The sequence below is a fragment of the Saccopteryx bilineata genome, chromosome 2 (assembly GCF_036850765.1).
Source record: "Saccopteryx bilineata isolate mSacBil1 chromosome 2, mSacBil1_pri_phased_curated, whole genome shotgun sequence".
Lineage (NCBI taxonomy): Eukaryota > Metazoa > Chordata > Mammalia > Chiroptera > Emballonuridae > Saccopteryx > Saccopteryx bilineata.
The window spans coordinates 11049593-11072353 of NC_089491.1; the positions used below are offsets into that span (position 1 = coordinate 11049593).

The 22761-nt window shown below is 55.3% G+C and overlaps 1 protein-coding gene across 3 annotated transcripts in view; it reads right to left on the reverse strand.

Moving 5' to 3' along the window:
• The window catches only part of NEK6 (NIMA related kinase 6), a 75977-nt gene extending 53697 nt beyond the window's left edge, over positions 1-22280 (reverse strand). Inside the window, exons 1-2 of one of the 3 annotated variants that reach the window (XM_066256252.1) lie at positions 22144-22279; positions 8332-8425 (exon numbers count right to left, since the gene is read on the reverse strand). The gene's annotated coding sequence lies outside the window, so the exon portion shown is untranslated. Of the gene's footprint in view, positions 1-2992; positions 3106-8331; positions 8426-22143 lie in introns of those variants that run through there. The other 2 variants (XM_066256251.1, XM_066256253.1) reach the window with 2 other exon arrangements.
• Between the last annotated feature and the right edge of the window lie 481 nt (positions 22281-22761).

Genomic DNA, 22761 nt, shown 5'->3' on the forward strand with positions numbered 1-22761 from the left:
CTAGAGTGAAGAATACTCATGCTAAGAAGACCAGCCCCCATACCACATGCCCCCACTCCACGCTGCGTATTTGAGTCCACCTGACCCTCGCTTGAGATGGGCATTACTATCTCCACTGTGCAGAGGAGGAAACTGAGGCTCAGAGGTGCGTTTGGCAAAGGTGGGGCTCGAACCCTGGTGCCAGCCTTGAGTGGAGAAAGCTGGGGGTGAGCGCCCGCGGAACCTGCTGTCTGCGTTTACTAAGAGGAGCTCTGGACAGACAGGGAAGCACGCAGAGTTCTGCGGGCAGGCGCACAAGCATGGGGCCCTGGGCGCACACATGCAGCCCTCCACGGGCACAGGGAGAAATCCAGCAGAGAGGCAGGTGGAGAAGAGTTAGCCCAACTGCGGTGGGAATAGCTCTAGGAGGCTGCCGCAGCCCTGCCTTTTCAAAGACCCCGAATCCATCCACTGGGAACACGCTGCGCGCCCAGGAAACCCCATGCTCCGTTCATACTGCTGCGTCAACGGCAGGCAACCATTAACAGACATTCAGTCACTGCTGTGCTCCCATCAATTTCTGGGAGCAGGAGAAACCCTGAATCCACTCCTCTGAGACCTTGAGTCTCACCAGAGACCTCAGAAAGGTCCCGAGGAAACACCAGTCTACAACCTGGATTTGACGCTCAGGACAGAGGAATGATTGTGTCTAAGGACATTCGACTGTTCACTCGGTCAACAGCGGAGAAGGGGTGGGCACTGCATGTGCAAAGGGCCTGAGGCTAGGCCAGCCCGGCACTATGGTGGGATAAAGGCCCCAGGGACAGCAGGGTGCTCAGGTCTGCAGATGAACCGACAGGGTGCGGCGAGCATGTACACACAGCGCTGGCAAGGGGCGCGAAGCCGGGGCCAGCCCTCAGCTCTCCAGACTCCTCTCCAGGGCTCTTCTGCACACTCTGCCTTCCCCGGAACCAAGCCTGTGGATAACTGTACTCAATGGCTCGCGGGATGGATCAAAGCCCCAGACGCAGTTCAGCAGCATCTTTCCCTCATCCATGCTACACTCACACACATGACCTCCCCACCCCGTCCCGGTCAGCTCAGGTAGCTCTGCGCCCGCAGACAGGAGGAAGGAAATGCCTAGGGAATCACCCTCTCACGAGACCAGGTTGGGCCTGAACGTCAGAAGAGCTGCATCCCAGGCTCCAAGACTCCCTCTCTTATTTGGTGAGCATGTATCAAGCACCTACTGTGCGCCGTGGCTTTGTTTAGGCACCGGAAGAGTATATAAATAGGGGCTACAAACTCGAACTCACTCAGCCATCCCCAAATTCTTCTGAGGTGGGCGGGACTGGGATCATCCTTCCTATTTCACAGGAAAGAAGACAGGAGGCTCGCGAGACCCGCTTACGCAAGATCACTGGCTAGGAGGAGTCAGGGCTGGGGCTCTAACCCGGAAACGTCTGACCACAGGGCCTTTGCCAAAACAGATAAGGGTTCCTGAGGGACAGAAAGAACCGGGGCCCCTCCTTAGTCCCTGTGGGCTGCCCTTTATCCACAGGGCAGGCGGAGGATACACAGGCAGGTGCCACCGGGAATGGGGGGGGGGGTCCTGACACTACTGGGAGGGGCCGTTCTCCCTCCCAAAGGAGCGTGGCCAGGGCAGGTGGCTTGGGCGGAGTGCCGAAGGTTCTCGGCCCTCAGCTGTCCTGGTCGATGCTGCCAAAGGACTAAATGTCGGTGGCCTGAGTTTAAGAAAAGCATGCTAGAGTAGCCCGATCCTCCTGTCTCTGGCATCTGCATTAAAGCACATAAACAGGTCTAGGACACAGAGTGCCCCTGGCCAGGTTGGCTCCCTGAGTCTCTGAGTCTAGTAAGACCTGGCCCTGTGTGGTGACGGCTCTCCCTGCCCGGACTCGGGTCCCTGTGCGCACCCGTCTCCGCCACAGGAATGTTAGCCAGCACCTTGGGGCTGCTGGTCTGTCCTGTTCAATCCCAGCCCAGGGGCTGGCACAGAGCATGCCTGACACGTGTGCTGCTCACATGCCACCCTCATCCACACCTGAGCAGCCAGGCTGGCAGCCCCCCGCCCTGGGAAGCCTGTCTTAACCCAACTCGAATGGCCACAGAGACTCCAACGTACTACTCCCTGGCAACACCCTGCCCAGACGGGCTTGTCCTCCTCACCTCTGGGGTCCCCGTCCTGGGTTGAATAATGTTCCTATAAAACTCATGTCTACCTGAAACTTGGGAATGGGGCTTTATTGGGTAAGTAAGGTCTTTGCAGGTGTCATGAAGTTAAGATGAGGTCACAGAGGATTAGGTTGGCCCAAATCCAATGACCAGCATCCTTATAAGAAGAGGGAAACTTAGACTCAGAGACACACAGGGAGAAGCCCATGTGACGACAGAGGCACGGAGCGGAGAGCGGGGTCTAGAAGCCAAGGGGCAGCAGGGACTGCTGGCAACCACCGGAGGCCGGGAAAGAGGCCGGGAGCAGTCTCCCTCGGAGCCTCCGGAGGGCAACCACCCTACCAACTCTGCAAGCTTGGCCTTCTGGACCCCGGCACCGTGAGAGAATACATTTCTGTTGTTTTAAGCCTCCCCGTTTGTGGTACTTTGTTAAGTTGGCCCCGGGAAAATAATGGTGTCCAGCCCATCCCCAGAGCCCTGCCAGCCGGCAAGCACGGCGGCCATTTCCTGCACTCTCCGGGCACGGCAACCTCATCAGGGACTCCCACGGGCTCGGCTGCTGCTTCTGGTGCCCCAGAAGAAGTGGATCAGTGGTTCCCAGGCCTGTCAAGCTTCCTCTAAATTCTGAAGACGAGCCTAACGTCATCAACGTTTTCTGGGTAACATGTCTACCTATTATCACCGTCCTGCATTGGAGGGACACCCGGCAAAGAGAGGAGTCAGTGCCAGGACGACCCTGAAGTTTTCTCCGTTCCCCACGGGTGGGGAAGACTCACAACCCTCGGGCCGGGGCCTGGGTCTGGCATCTGGGGAAACTCACCCAGCTGTGCCCTGCTGGGCGAATGTTTTCATTCCTGGCCAAGGCTGGCCTCCTCCCCTCGCCTATGAGCACACAAAAGAGGGTTTCTCCGTCTCCAAACTCCGACCAGTCTATTCCAGCTACCTGGTGGGTAATACCAGTTAATCCCCTCCGAGGACTGCGTGATCTCCCAGCCCAAGGGAGGAGGCATTCCAATCCAGTTAACGAGGGAAGGGGGCAGGTAAGAGGAAAATAGAAATGAAAAGCAGGAGAGGGAGAGAGAAGCACTCACTGACCCTTCTTATGAAAAGAAAACCAAATTGTGAAATTACGCAATGTGCAGACATCACGGCCCAATGACTCCAGCTCTCTTCAAAGACACCTCGTAAACCCACGCCAGCCTGGGGGGGGGGTCCGGGGAGAGGCCAGATGCCTGGCTTTTGAAACATCTGGCTCTGGAGGCCTGATAAGCCACCAGGGCGGGTCACCCCGTGCTTCGTGAATGTCGCCCCCACGTCTGCCTCGTGGTAACCAGGGAGGCGTGCCAGGCGAACTACCCCAGGGATAAAGGTTTGTCTGAGCATGAGGAATGCTTCTTTTCTAATAACTCAAGAGCGCCAACCCCATTGCAGAAGGTGCCCAGGGTCCCGAGGAACTTGCGCCTGGAGCGCTTGGACTAACGGCCCAGCCTGCGGAGGGATGGCCGTGCCGGGACAGTCTCGGGCACGGGGCAGCGGACCTCAGATGATAACGCCTGACACTGTCGCCTGCCAGGGCCGGAGTCCATCTCTCCCTCCCTCCAGTTATGCACGCCCAGGCCGGGGGCAGGGTGGGCCCCAGTTCTTAGGAAGCCAGGAAACACACTCTTTCTGGGCTAAATGCCCAGATTCCTTGAGCAGTCACAGGACACGCTTTCTCTGAGCCGATCCAAAGCCACAAGTGCGGACTGGAAGTTTCTTTGGGCAGCGTGAACGTGCGCGGACACAGACAGGCACACCTGGGACTCCAGGCCAAAAGCCGGTCAGCGAGAGAGGCCCCAGCTGGCCCCGACAGGCCGGGTCTGTGCTCTGTGGGCCTCAGTCTCCTTTGAAAGAAAACAGGGGTTCAAGCATTCCGTCATCATTTGTCAAGCATTTCTCGGGAGGCCCACGGAGCCAGGCACTGTCTCAGGCACAAGGCGGAGGAGGCCCCGCCCCCACAGGGGCGGACAAAGACCGTGTCATTGTGACCAGCAGAAAAGTGCTGTGAGGGAAAGGTGGATGAGGAATGGGTCACACCGTGCAAATAATGGGACCTGGCTTCACAGGGTCATTGGGACAATTAAATCAGCTTGTGCAGCAAATTGCTTAGCACACAATCAGCATTCAACAGATAAGTGGGGTCCTCCCGTCCTCGCACTGCCTGAGTAGGGAGCAGGGGGCAACTGAAGCCGGAAAGAGAAGGGCTGGAGCGGGTTGTGAGGACTGTCTGGGCTGGGCTGGGCCCCCGATTGGGTCCCACGTTCCCCAGAGAGCCCAGGGGGTGCCCCCCACCTTGCCTAGTCCTGGGAGACTCCTGCTCTTTCTCAGTGGGAAGGTTCTGCCTCTGACATCATGCCGCAGGCTAGCCCACAAAAAGGGGTCACAGCCACCCCCTCCCACCAGCAGGGCTACTCTAGGAGACGACTGCCCTCCCTGAATTTAAAGCTAGAATCCTTCACCTATTTGCTAGGAGATATTACTCAAGTTTCCACACCTCTCTGAGCCCACTTTTGTGATCCGGAAATGGAAGATCTACCTAAGGCTCACTTGGTCAATGAGACCTCAGAGGCAGAGTCCCGGGGTGTGCCTGGTGCACAGGGGGCCCACCTGCCCCTATCCGAGCCCAGCACCGATGGAAGGTGGGGTACTCTAGAGGAAAGAATGACCTTCAGGGGTGGACACTGGCCAGGGCAGGCCACGTCCAGCCCTCGGGGAGCCTGGCATCTGGAGGGAGCAGCCCCCAGCTGTTTCTTTGCCGGTGTCTTGTCCACGATCCTCACCTCTCTGCATCTGTCTCTCCAGCTGAAGAATGGATTCTGGTGATGATAAAATGAGACCCCAGGTATAAGGACTCACCCAGCCAGTATCTGACACGTTCGTCTCCTCACCCCATTCATCCAATCAACACAAAACTATTTGGAGTGCACCCAAAGGGGTGCTAGGCCCCGTGGGGGGCCAGGGTGAGAGGGGTGTGGCTGAGCCTGCTGGCAGGCAGAACCCAGTCTCCTCAGGAACCAGCCTGGCCCTGGGCTCACCCTCCTGACAACCGGGCCCCTAAGAGAAATGACATCCGGACAGACCCTGGGTACAGCCAGCTCATCCATGGGGCACTGCCCGCACACCACACTGCCACACCCCAAACCTAATGTCACCAGGCCCCCATGCTGCGTGCCACACGTCAGCTCACGACAGGCTGACTCCCAGTGGGCCAGGAGAACCTCTAACCCCAGCCCAACCTCCCAACACAAACAGCATGCCACAGACAGACACAAAAACTCAGACCTGCCCATTTCACAGCTTTGCCTCTGACTTCTCCAGATCAATCAATCAATCAATGATCAATGGATCAATCAAGAGAGTCTAGGAATTCAATCAGAGTGACAAAGTTCGTTCCCCAGTAAGTGTGTCGGGGCCGGGGCTCTCGCAGATGAATGAGAGGGCCCAGACATGGGGGAAGATAAATAAATGTATTCCGTGGCAGACACGTGAATGGCCCGGCCTCGGCCGCTGTGCTCCCATTATTAACTCAGGCTTCTCTCCTCCCCGGGAATCAAAACAGCTTCTGTGATGGGGAAGAAAAAAAAATGACACGCAGACAGACACCCGGTGTCGAGGAAAACAACACATCCATGGCGCTTTCTTTCCCTTCCCAAAGCAGCGCTGCGAGCCTTACATATTTTATCATTTATTCTCACATTGTCCCCAGCAAGTTGTAGCCGTCAGCCGTGCCTGTCACAGGAAAGCGCAGAGAGAGGTTGAGGGGCCTCCCACTCCGGCACCCAGCAGGGAAGGGCTGGGGGGGGGAGCAGGGAGGCGGGGAAGCCACAGGCTCTTCTTGGGTGAAACTGTGACCTCCCAGGCAGTTGAGAGGCTCTGAGAGAGGTCACACTCCGGGGCCTCCACACCAGCGTCTGTCCCCGGCACGAACTCAGCCCTCTCTAAACCATTTTCCACACATGCTACCAGAATGACCTTGCTGAAGCACCTACCTGGCCACACCCCTCTCCCTTGTCAACTTTCAAGGTGTCCAGATAAAGTCATCACTCCTGAGCTTCGCATCCAAGGACTCTTTACCTGCCTGAGCCCAGTCCCAGGTGACACCTGTCATTCACCACATCAGCTCCGCCAGGCCTCTTACAGGTTCCTGCACCTGCTGCTTCACACCTCTGGGCCCCTGTACACACCAGGTACCCGTTCTAGCATGCCCTCTCCACCTGGCTAATCTTGCTGATCATCGAAGGTGGGTGAGGCAGGGGCAGGCTGGTGACAGGCATCTGGACTGGGAGTCCTTGCTCTGTGACTTCCTGGAGCCTCAAGGAGGGGCTCTCTGTTTCCAGAGGGCAGCCCAGGAAAACAGACAAACCTCAGAGCTAATCATGTCGAAGCTGTGTGATGCGAAGCAAGTATGTGAACTCTCCGGGCTTCTGCTGTTTCATCTGAAAAACGGGGCCAATGATACCCACTCCCCAAGACAAACCCAAAGCAGCCGGCGCTATGCCAGGCATATGCGAGTGCCCCATGAATGCTGGGTCTCCCCCCTGCCTGCCTCTGATCTCGAGGGGCCTCTCCATTCTCTGCCATGCTGCATGGGTGACAAGCCCTCTTTACCTGTGTCAGAAACCAAGGCCATCATATGCCCTGTCCACTCTCTTCCAAGAGGTGTCCCGCATGGCTCCTTGGTGTGAGTAGGAAGTAGAATTGGACCCGCCCTGCTGCCTCTTTCTTTTTCAGCCCAGACTCCTAAGGCCCCCAAAGCCATGCATCTCTGAGTTTGGTTTTTCTCTTTCTTTTTTTTTTCTTTCCTTTCCCCTCTAAGCAAAACTGCTTGGCGGTGCTCCTGCCTCTGTCCCCAGGACAGTTCCAAAGGGCCCATCTCATCCTGCAGAAGTGATGGCTGTGATTCTGTTAATAGGAAGCAAGATGGATGGTACATGGTGCCCAAAGTGTAGGCAGGGGGATGGCGGAACCGGCCGCCCTGAGGGGAAGGAAAGTGTTGCTGGAACGCACCCTCCTTTGGGGCCTTATTAGGTCTTGAAAGAGCGGCCGCACTCGCTAAAACCTGCTTTTGCCAGCAGAAGCCTCATTTTACAAATATACAACAACAACAAAAAAACCCGTAATGGGAAGAAAACCCTAAAGATTAGGCTCCCCTGCTGCAGCGAGGTGGCGAGCCGAAGTCTTTAGCCTCGTCGACTCCGGGTTTAAATAAATGGTCCTGAACGTGCCAGCTCCCCATTTTGTGAACGCAGCGGTTTCTCCGCCGTTTAAGGACTGTTTGCCGGTGGTGCAATGGAACAGCTTGGGGAACATTTCCTTTAAGAGGCTTGTCTGTCCCAGGTGCCATAAAGACCTATGGCCCTCACGGTCCCAGGAAGAATCCCTGGCCCAGCCCCTCCCCAGCCACACACGCACAGACGCTCATCACACGTGGTCACTTTGCAGGTCTGCTCCTGCCCTGAGAAACGGTGGCATCTCAAAGGCAATTTCACTGTGGAATGGGTGTCCATTTCCACAATTATGAAAAGGGCTCCCTCTTCTCTCCAATGTGGCATCAAGCTGCCTAACTTCTTTGGGCTTCAGTGTGTCCAGTTGCAAAATGAGGGCAGAGGCCAAAGCTGTTACAGAGACAGCAGTGGTTGACCACAGGCAGAGCAAGTGGGTGGGATGGCAGGGTGCCCGGGGCTGTGTGACCTTGGCAAGCTGTGGAACCTCTCTGGGCCTCACCCTCCTCATCTCCAATGCAGGGCTAACCCCACACACCACACAGCCCTGGAACAACCCAGCTCACATGGGAAATGGTTGCTTCTCAGGCCAATCTGAGTACCCATGACCTTTCTGTTCTTCTTGGCCACACCCTCCAGTGACACCCAACACCACCCTAACACACAGTAGGTGCTTGTTGAGTATAGGTTGCTGTGAACAGAGCTTGTGGACTTTTTGCTGCTTGGGAAAACAAACACATCCATTCACACTAGAGCAGACTGGTTCAGGGTGTGTGCTCTGGGAGCCGAAGGCCTGGGTTCAAATCCTGGCGCAGCCACAGACCTACTGTGCACCCTTGAGCAAATGACTCAGCCTCACTCAACTTCCCTTTCCTGGTCTACGACTAACATAACCTACCTCACAGGGTCAGAGCGATAACGTGGCCAGGAACTTCCCGGTTGGCCTTGGTGACCAGCAGCCTTGAGTGTGAGCAGCTGAGTCTTGGGAGAGCCTGAAAAAAACACCCACATTCACACCAGGGAAACCACTTTCTCACAGACACTGGAGGCAAAGGAAGCCCAATGAGGCCATCGGGGCCCTTGGAAGTGCTGGGACCTCGAGCAGCAGGCATGTGTTAAATCCCCAGCAACCGCTCAGGGAGGGAAGACAGACACTGGTGGGTGTATCACTCCACCAGGCAAACCGGGGAACCCCCCCCAAAAAAACACACACACACACACACCCGTCCATCTGTCTGCAACGCTCGGACGGTAACACTGAACACACGTTACTCTCTCCTTGCTATGCTTGCCACCCTACCCAGAAGGCCAGCTCCATCCGGTGTCTTGTGTTCACGACGCATTTACAACAGTGCCTGGCTCTGCTGGATGAGTGAGCAACAGGACACAGCACGGAGGGGATGCCTTCCTCGGGGAGGGCAGCTCTGGGCTGGGATTTCCGAGGTGTCCCAGCGTGGGGAGGTGCTGCGGAGCACAGACCTCATCCCACACAGTGTCATTTATTGTCAGTATAACAATGGCGGCCTGAAGATTGCTGAATGTCTGTGGTACACACGGTGATCTCACTAGATCATGAAAACTGCCCCACAGCCAGGAAGTGGGATCACCCCTCACTTTGCGAGTGAGAAAACTGAGGGCCCCAGTGGGAAGTGACAAGCCAAGGACACAGGTGAGCAAAAGGTGGAGATGTGACTTGCATCCAGGTGTGTCTGACCCCACTGCCTGCCTCTTCCATCTCTGGGCCTAAGCGTGGCCACAGGGCTGACTGAATCTTGGGGGAGAAGAGCTGGACCTGGAGTCTCAGGACCCGCTCCCCACCAAGAAGGGTGACTGCTCAGAGGCAGCGGTGGGGTCTGGCTGGTCCCGTCCCCACGCACATGAGGCAGACGGCAGGGGCAGAAGGCTCAGCCAGGCAGTGACCCTAGCCATCCAGCCATGTCAGGGATTGTGCGAAGAACACAGGGGGGTCAGTCACGCTTGGGTTCAAATCTTAGTTTTCAGGCCCTGGCCAGGTTGCTCAGTGGATACAGTGTCTTCCTAGCACGTCAAAGTCATGGGTTCGATCCCTGGTCAGGGCACATACGAACTAATGAAATAACTAAATGGGAAACAAGGTGATACAAAGAATTGATGCTTCTCTCTATAAATCTCTTTCTCTTCCCACTTTCTCTCTCTTTCTCTCTCAAATCAAAGGAAAAATTTTAAAAAAAATCTCATTTTTCAAACTGTGTGGCTTATGGCTTTGGACCGGTGGCTTCATTCTCTGAACCTCAGTTATCTCCATCTGAAAAACGGGTTCAGCCCAAAGTTGTGAGAATTAACTACGACACAGATAAAGCACTTGGCCGGCTCCCTGGTACACAGTAGGTACCAAATAACCAGCATTAATTAGTTCGCTCACCCAAGCCTCCCTTATTCACGTTTTCCAGAGTGGCCAGACATCCACATCCTGCGTCCGCCGGACCCCCAATATCAGGGCTGGGAACAGCGTGGGTGGCTGCTGGAATCTGAGCTCCCACCCTCTCTGACGTCTAGGGCACCACCTGCCTGGCGTTCGTCCAGAGCCGGCGGGTCAGCAACCTTGCCGTTTGATTTCTGATCCTTGTCACTCAAGGACAGGAAGTCGGAGGGGACGGGCTTCTCAATGCAATAACATCCGGCAACCTCGTTAGGGATTAAATCAGGAGGGCATTTCCAAGGAGGCCCATGTTCATGGCATGTCCTTGGCACAAGACCCCCTGGGTGAGGAGGGAGACCAACTGAGGGTGGTCACATCCTAGCCCCGTGGCCTGCAGACAGTGTCTCATAGCAGAATGTTTCCTTCAAATAAGACCTGGCTCCACGCCCATGTAGAGGCTGGATACAGGGGCTGTGCTCTCTGTGAAATGTGGTTTTGATGGAAGGAGGCCACAGCCCTCCTCCCAGGGCCAGCTTCATGAGCAAATGGCAGCATAATCACACCAGACCCTGCCCTCAGAAGGGCCCCTATACCTGGGGTTTCACGGTCTGTGTTCACTGTCTTGAAAGTCCTCACTTCGGACTTTGAAGTGAAGTCCGGGGGAACAGCGGTGCGTGTGCTGGGGGCTTGGAGCCTCCACTCACAAGTGGCCGGCCTTCTCCGGACAGGTTCTCAGGTTCTCAGCTGCCTGCTCCCTCCCCTCCCCAGGGACCTCTGCCTCCCATCATCATGGGTGCAGGTGTGGGGAGGGCTGGGATCAGGTGAGCTCACAGAGCCACAGGCTGGGGCCCAGGTACCTTTGAGGATCTGCACTTGCCCCGTGAGTGTCCCTGTACCCAAGGGAGCATGATATTAAATAGCTAATAAAAAGCAACATTTCAGGCTGACCAGGCGGTGGCTCAGTGGACAGAGTGTCAGACTGGGATGCGGAAGACCCAGGTTCGAGACCCCGAGGTTGCCAGTTTGAGCATGGGCTCATCTGGCTTGAGCAAAAAGCTCGCCAGCTTGGATGCAAGGTTGCTGGCTCGAGCAAGGGGTTACTCGGTCTGCTGAAGGCCCACGGTCAAGGCACATGTGAGAAAGCAATCAATGAACAACTAAGGTGTCGCAATGTGCAATGAAAAACTAATGATTGATGCTTCTCATCTCTCCGTTCCTGTCTCTCTGTCCCTGTCTATCCCTCTCTCTGACTCTCTCTGTCTCTGTAAAAAAAAAAAAAAAAAAAAAAAAGCAACATTTCAGGTGGGGAGATGGCAAAGGGAAGGAAGAACATTTTTTTTCCTGCTCTTTGAACACAGGAACCTGCATTTCATTCTTTACTGGGCCCCACACATTATGTAGCTGGCCCTGCCTTCCATCTGTATGACCCTCTGACCTCCCCCCCACCCAGGCCCGTGAGGTCACCCCTAAGCCTCTGCAGAATTAGAGACCACTGGGTCCGAGACAGTCACAGCCTGAGACACTTGTGGCCCTTCCCCCTCCCCGCCCATGGGTCTTGTTCTTTGAACCTCTACGGTTGGTCCTTTATTCTATCTCGTGGGTTGGGCCTGGTTTCTGGTGCTGGCAACGTGACAATCAACCAGGACTCAGCGCGGTGACAAAACAGGCAGGACTGATGGTGGCAGGGTCAGGTGGAGGGAGCTAGTCCAGCAGAGAGCACCAGGGAGGGCATGGGAGAAACAGCTTCCCGGGCCGGCACCTTCCCACCCCGCTGCCTCAGAAGGCAGGGACGTGAGAGTCAGCTCTGGGAGACGCCAGCCTCTCTTCTGTAAGGTGGCTGTTGGGCCCGAGCGTCCCTAGCCAGGCAGGCACCGCAGGGAGAGGGTACAGGCAAGGCTGGGGCACAGGACACGAACTCGGGAACCGTCTGCAGCGAACTCCCTTCGGGGCCGTGATGGCACTGCTGTCGTAGAATCGCCTCTCTTGGGTTAGATGTTTGCTCCTTGTGGTTTCTATTCCCACCTGACATTTTACAGACATCCTGTCAGTCAGTACGGAGTGAGGGTCAACCAGGTGGTGGCGCCAGCTATCCCAATTCGCCTCGTCAGCCACAGCGCGGCACACACAGTGAATAAGAACTCAGACAGCAGAGTGGGGCCACCCTGGGGTTGATCCCGGGCCATCCCCCTAGCTGTGGGGACTGGGGCCCCTTTGATCTGCCCTGAGCCTCAGTTTCTCCTCTGTAACTTGGGGTGAACAGAGTCCCATCCTCGAGAGGTTGCTGTGATGATCACAGGAAAGGGTGTCTTTGAAGGGCACAGCACCCAGCAAGTGCTCAGTACGTGTCAGGCACGGCCATTGTCACGGAAACCCCAAAACATCAACTCAGAAAGCCGAGGGGCCTCGTGCGGAGCTTCCCGGGATCCGCGAATCTGCTCCTTCCCTTTCCGGAGTCTGCCAGGACTCTGCTCCGAGACTGCTCTCTCCCCCATTGTCATGTCGCATCCGTCCATAAATATTTAAACAACATGTCATCAGATTATTATAACATATGATCTATAGCACTGATGTGCTGCAGTTCTGCGCATTTGGGCTCCGTTTTCAGGATATCGAGACATAAAATATTTATGTATTTAGCCAACCACGAGATCTCACATTCTGTCTCAAAAGGCTGGGTGGCGGCAAGATGCTGAACTGAGGCTCAGCGTGTGAAGGGGACGCCTTGTTCTCACGTGGGTTCCTGGTGCATCTGGATTGTTTCTGGTTCATGCCGGGGGACATCATCGTGCGGCCCGTGCACGGTGGCGGATCGGGTTTCTCCCCAAGAGTGGAGGGACAGGAACTAAAAGACCCCATCCAAATGGGGCAGGAGTTCAAACCCCTAGGAGCTGTGTGATTCTTAGTTCCGCACCGCCGCGGGTGGGTGCAAAGTAGGCGCCCAGTGAACATCCCCTGGGAAATGAATGAACTCCTCGGTAGCCCAAAGCACCACCCAGTGGGCTGGCACCTAACATGGATTTAGTAATATTCATCCTCCTGTTTCCTTCTATCCCCCGTGCCCAGCACCAGGCCAGGCACGGAGTGGGACCCAGGGAACGTTGCCAGATGAATGGCAATTGCGAGAATAAACGCATGACCAGATAAATCGCTTAATTAGCTAATAAAGTAATGAGGGATAATGACTCACTGTCTGCTGGTCCGATTATACTGCGTAAGACCCTCCTCCTGAGGAATAAAGGCTCTCCGGTAACCCGTGCTGGGTAGGCAAAGGGGTTTTTCTGGGTAATTAAATATCTCTCCTGCTAACATTAGCACATCACAGTGACCATATGTCCTGGAATTTTCAGTGCTGTGCAATTTCAAGGATGCCACCTTGCTAAGCCATTCGAGCATCCAGGAACTCCTCACACACCAGCGACCAAACAATATCTTCCAGACTGCCTCTCCTGTCCCCCGATGTCACTAGAGTGCTTTCCCAGACCAGTCACCTTTTGGAGAGTTTGGAAACTGTGATCTCCATGGGTCTAACCGATAAGATGACCGATATCACTGAAGTAGGCACAAACCAAAGTTGTTTGCTTAGAGTAAAAAGTATTTTCTTTGCATGGTCCCCAAACGCCATGCTGTCACCATCGAGAGCAGGCAGCTCCCGCCCTGGTCCCCAGCGTCTGTACAGATAAAAATCCAGTCCTGTTTCCTCTCGGGTTAGTGGAGAAGGCTGACATTTGAAACAAACACAAAAGGTCACAGAAATTCCTGAGGGTGACGAGCAAAGGAAATGCACCCCCACCGAGGCAGGCATGCCAAGTTCACACCTGAGATCCTGGTGTGACTACATCCGGCTGGACTCAGCTGGACCGGCCAAATGCATGGGGCGGCTCCCTGTCCCCGGCTCCCTGTCTGTCCGCCGTGCGGTGCCCAGGGGTCTACCAGCTAGGGAAGCATTTCCTTTCCACCTGGGAGTCCCCTTTTTCTAGGCTGGGTAGGATCTGGGAGTCCGCTTATTTGCCATACAGCATTGTCTGTGCTGAGAGGTGACTTTGCAAGGGTTTAGCCCCTTCCTCTTCCCTAAGGAACCCTCAAAAGATACGCCCTCTAGAAAAGGAAATGCGCTAAACAGAAAACGCAGCTTTAAGACAAGGCACCTGCCCGTTCCAACCCAACGCTCCTTCTATAGAGACATTCAGGAGCAGTCTGTGAAGGACGGGGTCAAAGGAAGGAGACCTTGCAACTCAGGGAGGTACAAGCCCTCTGGACATACGTTCCTCCTGCTTAGAATAATTTGAGTATGAGTCGTTCTCTGCGGATGACCCTCTCTGCACAGAGGAGGGCCAGCCAGGCACAACTCAGCCCTTTGCTGCCCACTGGGAGGGGCAAAGTTTGCTAACAGATTCAGTAACTTTACATAAATGTTCTCCGAGGATCCGGCCACTTGCCCACTTAAAATTTTCCACTATGAGCTAGGCATGGTGCTGGGCACTGAGAACACATCTGTGGTCCACAGACCAAGTCTTACTCTCGTTGAGTTCCAGTTCTAATCTGGGAGGCAGATAACAACCATATGATGTCAGGGAAGGGGAAGGGCCCTGAAGAAAAATAAAGCCGGGCCAGGGAATGGAAACTGATGGGGTGAGGAATTCATTCTGAGAGGACGGGTATGGCGGGGTCCCTTTGAAGAAGTGACTTTTGCAGTATCGTGAATGAAGGTGAGGAGCAAATCATGGGATTTGGGGTAGAGGACTCCAGAAAGAAGGAACAGCAAGTGCAAAGGCCCCGAGGTAAGCGGATGCTTGGCATGTTTGAGGAAAAGTAAGGAGGCTGCCTGGCTGGAGCAAAGTGAGCAAGGGGACACTGTTGAGAAGTGAGACTGCAGAAGTCACAGGGGCCCCAATGCCCTTGCAATAAAGACCAACACTCAACCAGGCCCAGGTGGGCCTTGGCAGCCTTCTCTCCCACCACCTGCCTCTGAACCCCCTGGCCTTCTCTTAGACAAAACAAATGCTCTGTGCTACTAGCATGGTACCTCGGCACGTGCTATCCCTCTGGCCACCTAGGAGGCCCTCCCCCAGCTCCTGGGCCAACCACCGACTCACAGCCCACGTAATGGGCACATTCAGAGGGCAGCCTCTGCCCTCTGACTCTTCAGCTCAGGTCCTCATGCACGGGTTCCTCGGCACTCATGCTAATGGTCCTGAAGCACCACATATCTGGATTCTGTTTGGGTTTCTTTATCCATAAAATGGGCATCTTGGTACTTCCGTCATGAAATTTCTGGGAGGATGAAGTGAGTCCACACAGAGTGTTAGAATGGAATGTGACACATGGTAAGGGCTGATACAAAGGGCCTATTGATGGGCTCAAAGGCTGAGGAAGGGCAGGAAGTCCCCAGCTTCACATTGGCTGGGGTCAGCCCACAGCCCGGACTCCCAGCACCCCACAGCCAGCCGCACATACCCACTCACTCTGTGGTCCTTGTGCCCTTCACCCCAGCCCTCTCGTCTCTGGGCCTCCTGATCCCCTGCCTGGCACACCTCAGGTCTCTGGCTCAGATGCCCCTCCCTCCTGGAAGCCCTCCCAATTTCCCAGAGAGTGAGTCCCCAAAGATGCTTACTGCAAATGACCTACAAGGGAGTCATGGCACAACTTGTGTCCCAAGCGGCTGGTGACAGGTCCAGGGGTGGGGTCGTTAGAGGGTCTAAGTGCCAGCACCCAGCATCATGTCTGACCCAGAATGCTGGGACGTGTTTCTTGAATGAATGAGTGAACGTCAGCCACACACCAGCCAGCGTGAGTATTATCTGCTAACAAAACAGAGTCCACTCAACCCACGCAGCACTGTGCCGCCCGTGTTTCTGCGTCAAGCTTGTCACCCACGGCCCAGGCCGGGCGCCACCACCAGAGCCTTGGCCAGACACTGGCAATGGTCGGACTGCAGCCACAGAGCAGCCACGGACGTCATGGGAGACTTCGGGCTGGGCACAGTCTCTCTGGGCCTCAGTCTCCCCACCTGTAAAGGGAACCTCCCTGTGTAAAACAGGTAACAGAAGCACCTGGCTGAAGGCAGGCGTCGGAACCCTCTCCCTCATCCCGGAACGCCCGTCCCTCAGCCATGGTGGCTTTTCAGGGAAGGTGCTGCTCCCAGGCCCTTTCTTTCCAGAATTCTAATCCCCAAGTTGGAGTTCTAAGGGAAGTCACCCCAAGTGGGGTCCCAGAACTGAGGGCTTCGAGCCTGATGCTACTGGCCCATTTTCCTGATGAGGAAATGGAGGCTGGGCCCACATGAAGCTCTCCACAGACACGACTGCTGGGGGGGTGGGGGGTGGAGGCACTGGACTCAAAGATCTCCAGAGCCTGCTGGTGCTTTCCCCTCACCACACACGCCCGGGTGGGCACACTCCCACGGAAGCCCCCTCAGGAGGGCGGCCACTCCCTGGGGGCACAGATCTCGCCTCTCCCTCAGGGCAAACAAGTGGGCCTGGAGGAACCCCAAATGGCTTAGTTCACACCAAACAAGCACAGACTCCCTCCAGCTTCTGTCGGGGGAGAGGGCCACTTGCTCAGTTCTGACCGAGAACTGCCCACCCCACTCCTGGCTCCTGGCATCGCTGCTGTGGGCACCCACCTGGGACGGGGCTGACGCTGTGTGAATGACAACACGACACCTGCCTTGCTTACTAACGCCCGGGCGCTGGCACAACTCCGGGGGTGTCCCGAGCCCACCGACCCAGAGGACGTCCCGAAAACGTCTAAGGCTCACTTCTCTCACCTTGTGGGGAGCGGGTGGAGAGGAACGAAGAACACTGAACCCTAGACGTTTTCCCGAGATGCCGAGGGCCCTCTGCCATCGAAATCTTGCCTCTTTCCAAGCTGCTGTCGTCTCTTCCCCATTAACTTTGAGGGTCACTGATCATAGGAAAGTGCTTCAGCAGCATCTGGCGGGAACCCCGACACCCCCTTCTCCCTTGTTCAGGGCCTCAGTACGCAGGGGCACTGAAAATGCTCCCGACAAAGAGACGACCCACCATGCGACCCTGGGCGGGTCCTTTGTAATTAAATGGTTTCTGTGTCTTTCGTAAAAAACTGGGGACGTGAAAATCAGGCACTCACAAGGTGCTCCTCACACACTGAGCACTGTGTGTGCACCGTTCCATCTGGTTCTTCTCTCAAACTTTATGAGGTCATAATACTGTCCCTATTTTCCAGATGAGGAAACTGAGGCTCTGAGAGAAGAATGACGTGCTTGTGAGGGGTAGGTCTGGGGCTCTGACCTCACTCTCTTTGGTGCCCAGGCTCAAGTTCTTAAGTGTGATGGTGGGCGAGTGCCTTCTCCTTGCTGGCCCTCAGTTTCCGTTTCCTTGTCTGGCTCGTGAGCTAACTGGACTTCTCATCTGCAGCCTGGACCCATGCAAGCCGAGGGTCACCCGCAGCCGTAAGTCCAGTTTCAAAGACGTTGGAGGCCACAAGGAACAGAGAGGGCAAGCTTTGGGGACAAATTCCAACTCCGCCGCACACCTGCAGTGAGAATGGGTCTGAGGGACTCGACCCAGTATTCTCGGTTGGCTGGCCCAGGAAGTTCTCCTTAAATAGCCCTCTGTGCATGAGGGTCAGACACTGCCCCCTCCCCTGCCCACCCAATTCTGAAGTGTGAAGGTTAAACAACTCCGGAAAAATGCAGGCTCTGAATAGCAGCTTCCCTCCCCCGACCCCCTCCAAATTCCTTCACACTCTATGGATTTCCTACATAAAGCCCCTTTTTCTTTTCTATGAGGTCACCACCACGCAGATGTCGAAGCGAAAGGAAGAATGGCTCCGTGCAGATCCAGGCCGTTGGAACTGAATGCATTTCAGATCCGGCTCCGCTGCTGGCCCCTCACTCGCCCCCCACCCCCACCCCGCAGACAGAGCCCCGCCACCGTGGCCAGTTGGGTTAGGAGGGGTATGGTGATCCTGCCAATGGGTGCCAAGAAGGCCTGGCTAGAAGACCAGTCCTTTGCCACCAGACCACCCGAGAAGTCGTCTGTGGAAAAATCCAGAATCGGAGACAGTGGCAGCGGCTGTGTGTAGGGGTCTGTTTCCACACAAGCAAGTCCTGTTAGAGGGACAGATGTCAAAATGCTCGTTCAAGTTCCCAGCTTACACATCACAGGAAATTACACCAGCACCTGATCTGCCCCCGGTGTCAGCTCCCGTCTGGGTGTTGAGTCTGAGAAGGCTTGTTGGTCTAATTCAGTTTCAGTCAAAGGAAGGGACCGTGTGTATGTCACCTGGCTCCAACAGGCATGAGTGAAGCCACTGGCCTGATTATTTTCTTTTTAAACTAACATTTTCCCAAATGGCTACCTTGTCATTACCCAAGAGTCAGGAATGAGAAGATGGCCAAATACCAAGAAGCCACTGAGGATCTTTGGCCAAGCCTGGCTATCGGCCACCTGCTCATATCAAGGCAATTTCACAGACACTCAGAGAGTGCCCAGCCCAGCAGGGGACTGCCCCACCCCAGGAGCCCTCCTGTTCCCCAGAGCTCCACATTCTGGCTGCCATCAGAGGCGACGGCCAAGGGAAGGTCCATGGCATGTGTACGCTGCTTCCTGAGAATGACGTTGGGAAAAAAAAAAAAAAGATAAAAATGTAGAAACAAGGACTATTTTTACCTCTGCAAATCACAGGCCAGACGGGAGAGAAATCCATCAATGCCAGAAATGTGGCTGAGCCTTTTGCTCAAGATCTATTATTTCACACCTTAAATTAATGCATTCCAAAGTAATTTGCAAATGTTCATCACTTTGCAGAATGTACCGGGAAGGGGGAGAAATACCTTTTCCTTTCAACACCAAAGGACACTTACAGGGGCACCACACACCCCAAACTGCACAGGTCCTCACGTACAACGTTCCTGTCAAGGACCGTGTAGTAGAAACCGCGGTATAAATGGAAAGGAGTGAGGGAGAGAGACGGGCACGGGACTGAAATGGCAAGTGACAAGAAGCCTACGCAGGAATGGTCCCGTCCAGAATTGAGAGTCAGGCGTTCGCCCAGCGGTGGTGACTCTCCACCCGCAGGGTCAGAGGGCTGGGCTCCTCTGGAGGGCAGTGTCCCAGCTCGCGTCTTCCCTACGCAAGCCTGGAGGTGCCAGCCTGTATTTAATCTCGCATGACTCACCAGGGTCCTCCATTCTCCACCCTATCACTCCCTTGTTTGGTCTGACCAGAGAAGAGGAAGGGAATAGTCTTCTCTTTTTGACAATCATTTTGACACTTCCCTTCTGAAACCAATCTTTTTCTTAAGAGAGGAAAGAAAAATGTGAACTGTAGCCCTTTCTATATGACATCTCTGGCCCTGGGCGTTGGTCACCTACCCCAGAGGGGCAACAGCTGACAAGGAAGGAGAGCAGCCTCAGGACGACGTCTGCCAGAAGGCTGAAGCCCACTGAGGACCCCAGTTCGGGGGCAGCCTGGTGTGACTTTGACCCACTTGTATTCTCAGGAGAAAAGCGGGACAAAGGCAGACAGACCTGGTTGAAGGTTAGGAACTTCAACTCTGGCATCAGCAACGTGGATCCTGACTTTGTCATTTGCAGTTTATGACTCTGCCCAAGTTACTTAACCTCCTGTGTCTTCGTCTTCCTTCCTAAGATCAGGATAACAATCCTGGACCTTCGCCCTGGGCCAGACACTGTACACAGTGACTGTCACTGTCCAGGTTCAGTGGGAAGCCTATGGGCTCTGCTCAGCCGAGACGGGCTCAAACCCAGGGTCAACGGCATGTTAGCACCTGACCTTCAGCCTATTCTTTCACCTGTCTGTGCCCTAGGCTCCTCATCTGTACAGTGGGCATCATGATAGTTCCCCTCTCACTGCTGGTGAGTGGACTGAGTGACATAAAGTACCCTGGCTGGCATGTGGCATGCCCTTAACAAGCGGTGGCTATTAGTTGTCGTGCTATTTTCACAGAATGATGCACGGCATTTCATCTCTCTGAGCGTCGGTGTTCTCATCTGTAACGTGGAAATATGATAATAGCCGCTTACCTCACAGTGAAAATGAAATGAGTGGATGTGTGTTAAGGCACTCAGCACCTAGTCTGTGCACCTCTGGAAGGTCTATGTCAGTCACATCCCTGACGCCGGAAAGAAGATGGGTGTGAAGTCAGGCTAATGATCGGACTCCGCTTCTACCTCCTCTTGTGGTCCCGGGACACGGCTTGACCTCTCTGAGCCTCAGTTTCTTGTGCATATAAAACCAAAAGCCATTCTCCGCAGCATGATTCGGGAGGATTATGGGCACCCAGTCAGTACTCCACAAATGTCACTCGCTCTCCCCTTTCTCTATTCTTTCCTTGCTCAGAGCCACCAAAAGTGCCACTGGACAAAGACAGGAGCTCCCTTTCTTGAAATCTCAACAACCCTAAATCCAGACCAACTGAGGCTTAAGTCTGAGACTTGAGTTTGTGGAGATAGAAACTGCTGTTTAGTCATTTCCGAAGCAGACAGGACGGCAGGGGCTGACAAACCACAGGGACCATTTTAAATCCTGGGCCTTTCTTCTGGGAAGTTAGGCAAGAACCTTCCCAAATGTTTGCCCGTGGGGCTCTCTGCCAGGGAGTGACTCATCCACAGCTCCCCACAGGCATATTTTATTTGGGGGTGGGAAATCGAGGGAGGGCTTGGCCTTGGTGGGGGAAGGGGAGGCAACATTTTCAGCAAACCCAGAAGGTGGTTTTTGGGGTTTTTTTTTCCATTTTTTGAGACAAAAAAGAAAAAGAATGTGGGTCTCTTTTGTTTCCTTCCAGGTTTTGTTTGCTAAAAGAAGACGTCCAAAGTTCACTCGGTAAGCTGCTGAGTTGGGAACAGGCACTTCCAGCCGCTCTGCATCCCTTTCAATGAAATTCTTCTTCCATGAAAGCCACGGTTTTTAAATATGTCTCCCAGGTTCCCTGCACCCACACCGAGCTCCTAAGACGACATTTTTCCCCATAGAAAGGCTGGCTGAATTCCGACAAATCAGAGAAACAAGGGAGTTTCAGAGTTTCTAAAGTTTATGGTCACACAATTAATACTTTCAACTGCAGACTTTCAACATTTATAAAGCACACACACACAAAAAAACTGTCAGTCAAAACCACGAGGACAGACCTTGGAAGACAGTGTCCCAAGCCCGTTGTGATCAATTTATTACTCTTGGAAGCCCAGGCGCGATACAAATAGATCAGATGAAGAGTTATCTGCTTAGCAAGGTAGACAGAGAGACACCCAGACACAGACAAGTGTCCCTGGACCCCTGATCTCCCCAGGGTCAGCACCCCGCCCCCCGCACCCTCCCGACCCCAGGCCTATGGAAAAGGTTCAATTTGCCAGGGCCAGAGAAAGGCAAGAACAAAAGCTAGGAGACCCAAAGGATACCTAGGTAGAACTGAACCCAGGTCCTTTAGTGTCAGGCCCACCACAGCCCTGGCCCAGTCTGTTCTTCCCGGAGTCCCACAGAGGGTTCTGCCAGTGACCCTGCGAAGGCTTGGCTCTGAGCACGCTCCCTCTGCCAGACCCAGCCAGGCTCTGTGGGTCTGACTCGGGCACCTCACTCACCAAACAAGGCCCAGCACCTACTGGGTGCCCGCGCCAGGCCTGCTTCTTTCCATGGGCTCCCTGACATCCAGGCCAGTGGCGGGTGCCCTACACAATAGACCTGGTGGGCGCAAACGGGGACCCTCAGCCTTTATAATAAACATACTCACACACTTCTGTACACTAATTACACGCTCACATCCACAAATACACACTTTTGTTCTCACAGGCTCATAAATACGGTACAAATGACTTGTGAACAGCCACACACGTGTACTCCCTGAATCCACACATTGTCACAAAAATGAAACCTCAGACGAAACACTTGACACAATCTTTGGCACACAGTAAACACTGAGTAAATGGGTCAATGGGAGCTTGCCTATTCTGCGCCGCCCTCCCCCTCCCCGCACTCATTCACTCCAAACCACACAAGCCAGGCACTCCGATATACACATGCACCAACTCTGCCACAAGCACACACACTCCTGCGAGCACAGCCCGGGGGACAGATGGACAGGCCACCATGCACATTTGGACGCGCGGCCGCGGACACCCTGAGACTCGCAAGTTCACACGCGTCCCGACCTCACGCGCGCATACCCGCCCGCTCTCCCCCGAGGAGCCTCAGGCGCGCGCGCGGGCACGCGTCCCTCCCTCGGCCCGAGTGCTAGTGACGGCCCCGCGGCCCGGCCCCCGCCCCTTCCCCAGGCCGAGGGCCTGATCCGGCCGGGGCTCGGCCCCAGGCCACTCACCGGCGCGCGGCGGGCTCGGCTGCCGGCAGGAGGACCCGCGCACGGGACCGCGGGCGGCGGGCCGGAGCGCTGAGTCCACACGAGTTGGCGGCGCCGCGGCCGCACGCCCGCCCGCTCGCTCTCTGTTCCGCCACCGCCTGTGCGGGCCCGCGCGCGCGCTCCCGCCCCTCCCCGCCGCGGGGCCGCGCCGCCCCCTGCGCTCGTGCGCGCTCCGCCACGCAGGCTTGGGGGGCGCCCCGGCTGCTTCCTCACCACGCGGTTCCCTTCACCCTCCCAAGACCTTTGGAGTGTCAGTGACTCACTCAGCCCAGCCTCTCTTCCCCATTTCAAAGATAGGGAAACTGAGGCCCAAACCTACACAGCGAGTCAGACGAGCATCCCCTCCCTCCTGCTCTAGACATTTAAGGATTAGGGTCTGCGGGCAGTCAACCCTATGGACCCCTTCCTTGCATCCTTGGGTACCCCTCACCTAACATTGCTCCCACAACAAGCCCTTATTGTGCGCCTGCTGAATGCGGGGCCCCAAGGGGATCTCAATGTAATGAGAGTGCTTCTCTCTGCCATTCAAGCGCCAACCTCGTCTCATCTGGAGCCCCCCTCTTCTTGTGGACCCCAAGA